This window comes from Mesoplodon densirostris, chromosome 7, assembly GCF_025265405.1.
Source record: "Mesoplodon densirostris isolate mMesDen1 chromosome 7, mMesDen1 primary haplotype, whole genome shotgun sequence".
NCBI classification, from domain to species: Eukaryota; Metazoa; Chordata; class Mammalia; order Artiodactyla; family Ziphiidae; genus Mesoplodon; species Mesoplodon densirostris.
The window spans coordinates 11,727,611-11,730,866 of record NC_082667.1 but is presented as its reverse complement, the minus strand read 5'-3'; the positions used below and the strand labels follow the sequence as shown (position 1 = coordinate 11,730,866).

The 3,256-nt window shown below is 50.2% G+C and overlaps 1 non-coding gene across 1 annotated transcript; it reads right to left on the bottom strand.

Moving 5' to 3' along the window:
- Positions 1–73, bottom strand: TRNAK-UUU (transfer RNA lysine (anticodon UUU)). The gene has a single exon. It is a non-coding gene; the product is annotated as a tRNA-Lys (tRNA).
- Between the last annotated feature and the right edge of the window lie 3,183 nt (positions 74–3,256).

The following is a 3,256-nucleotide window of genomic DNA, read 5'->3' as shown; positions in this document are numbered from 1 at the left end:
CGCCCGAACAGGGACTTGAACCCTGGACCCTCAGATTAAAAGTCTGATGCTCTACCGACTGAGCTATCCGGGCTCACAAGACAGTCCTGTACTCCAATGAGTGAAAGCTATGTAATCATTTGCGCTGCAGCTAATGGGCGGGATACCGGGTGAGCTTCCGTACTCCTCCTTAGTGTGTGATTCAATCCAATTCCAGTCCAGAGATCTCACGGCGCCGGGCAGGCGAAGTGGGGAGTATGGAAAGAAGGTGATTAAGTCGTTCTGTGGCAGACGAATACAGATTTCTCAAATAAAACAGAACACGTCCTCTTTTATATAGAGACCCCTTGGCAAAAGTGAATCCTGATTTCTGCAAAACCCTGCGGAGGGAGGAGAAGCCGCTTACTCGCTGTCCCCGCCCCTCCGCGATTCCTCGCCCTAAACCCAAAGCGCACAGTGTCGGAGACCACAGTTCAGTGTTAAGGGTACCAAGGTGCTACTTCTCCCGAGAAGCGCAACTTTGCAGTTCCTTGTTCCCATCCTAGGCGCCCACGAAACGGATGAGCTGAAAGAGACGATCTGGGATCCAGCCAGAAGTGGTGGCAGCCACCACCGCCCTGGGCTCTGAGAGCGCGCCCGCGCCCCGCTCGCCAACCTCGCCCGCCCCGCCCCCACGGGCCTGGCCTTTGCGCACGCGCGCTCACCCCACTCTGGGTAGGCTGAACCCATCTCCCTCCACTTCCCGCGCGTACACGCCACTATTTTCGTACTACAGATCCCGCCATACCCTTTCAATCCTCTGGGCCTTGGCTCACGGTGTTCCCTCTAACTGGAATGCAACCTCCCTTTCACTTCTTCCCCCTCGTCCGCCCAAAGCACTTTTGAGGACTCAGCTTAACCGCCATCCCACCGGGGAAGCTCTTGGTGACCCGCACCATCCCTGGTCTCCTCCCCTGCACTGTGGAGCTACTATAGAGCTGGTAGCAGACCTTTGGGACCGTGTAATCAATGCTTTAATAGAGGAATATATACTTTGGTAACACCGAGGAATGAATAGAAGGTGGGTAGAGCAGAACCTGGCAGGAAAAAAAGACATTAGAACTGTGCCTTGAAAGGTGAGTAGGGGTATGCCAGGCTTGCGAGCTTGGTGATGCAGGCAGACACATCTGTCTTCTTCTCGGAGCTTCTTGCTTGTATCCAAATACTTCCCAAAGGGATTCCTCAGGCTGGAAACTGGGAAGGGTTTGCCCTTTCAGGGCAAAGGCGCAATATTTCCTAGGAGTATGGTGCCCACCTTCATGGTCCCGAGGTGGTTGACCTTCGTTCAGAGCACTTTTTCCTCGGGAGCAATAATAAAAATCTCACCCTTCCCTCTTACCTGTGTGTAACAGTTTTAAAGCATGCTGTCTGGGTGGATAGAGATTTATTTATTCATTCATTTATTTATTTATTCGTTTATTGATTGATTGATTGATTGATTGGCTCAGGGCATTGTGGGGCCCGTCAAGTCTAGAATCTGTTGGGTTGGCCAACAAGCTGGAAATTCAGGTAAGAGTTGATGTTGCATCTTGAGTCCAGCTTCAGCAGGGCAGCCAGCTGGAGGCTCAGGCAGGCTTTCTGTGTTACAGTCTTCAGGAGAATTCCTTCTTCATCAGGAAACCCCAGGCTTTGTTCTTAAACCTTCACCTGATTGGACGAGGCACACCCACATTATGGAGGGTAATGTGCTTTACTCAGAGTCTACTGATTTAAATGTTAATCACATCTAAAGAATATCTTCACAGCACCACCTAGACTGGCATTTGGGCACCATAGCTAGCCAAATTGACACATAAAATTCACCATCACACGTGCTGACATACATCATGCAAAGTTTGAACTGCCCGATCTATTCATCCACCATTTTGTTTTCCTTCCTTTTGATGATCATTGAATTTTTCAAAGAGTCCCTTAAGCAAAATACATCCTTCCACCCAAGAACGCAAAGTTTTGGGGGCTGAAGCCCCTCATCAGCAGGCATCTTGGCACAGATTAAAAGAAAGGGAGGACAAATAATAGGTCCAAAAGCAATAGTTCTCCATGTTACCTTTTATGTGAGGACTAGGTCTCATTCCTCTCTCCCCATGTCCCAGCCTGGGAGCTGGCAGAAAAGAAAGCACTCCCTGAGCGTGTGTTCCATTGCACTGCCTTAAATGGAGTGGCTCATCATCTTAACACGACTTTTTTTTTTTTTTTTTTTTTTTTTTTTAAGATTCATTCCAGCTTCCAAATCTCCCTTTCCTCCACCCCTATCCCAGGCCAGAGCGGACAGCTCTGGAAGCCTGGGACCAGGTGAGATGGCTGATTCCTGGGGTGTTTCCTGGTGATCCCCACCAAGGTCTTGTCCGGTGGGGATGAGAACAAATCAGCTGATGGACGCAAATGCATTTTGAAACCCGAGAGATGAGAATAAGAAATTACCCAGTCTCTTCTGAAATCCACTTCGTCCTGACTATAGTTTCTGAGTATCTTTCCGGGGGCGCGGTGTGGGGTGGAGGGGCGCATCCAGAGATGTGTGGGGATATGATGTACAATAGTGGTTTGCGATTTAGCGAATAAAAATACAGTTAAATTTGAATTTCAGAAAAATAACGAATGTGTATTATGTCCCATGCCAATCTTTGGGAGGCTTATACTAGAAATAGTCATTGTTTCTCCGAAATTCAAATTTAATTGGGCGTCCTGTATTTGATTTGGTAACGCTAGTGTAGACATAAACCAGAAAGGAGTTCCAACCCTACCCCACCCCGCCGCCGCCACCATCAGCAAAAGCTGTCCTTGTTATTGTTAAACCCCAAGCTGAAATCGAGGATTTCTTTCTGTGCAACCCCGCGCCCCGCACGTGGTGGCTCCATGACCGCCAAATACCCCTGCGGAGCCCCGGCGCGCCCGTCCCAGCGGAGAGAGAGTCCAACGCCGGCAGCTCCTGGAACGTGGTCGGAAAGAAGCGGGCGGGCTGGGATGAATTAGAAAGCGAACGGCGCACCGTGTGTGGGGAGAGAGCCCGCCGGCCGCACAGAGCAGCCACACAGAGCAGCTTAAAAGCAAAGACATAAATCCCTTTACGGTTTCCTCCTTCCCAAAGAAAAGAAAGAAAACCGGCTCTTCCTTCCGCGTCCACCCAAGCACATTATCATCCATGCGCAAGTGAGACCTGGGTGGCAGCCTGCGATCCCCCCCTTTACAGAGGCGGAGACGAGTACGCACGGTATTGAGAAGACGATAGTCACGGAACCGT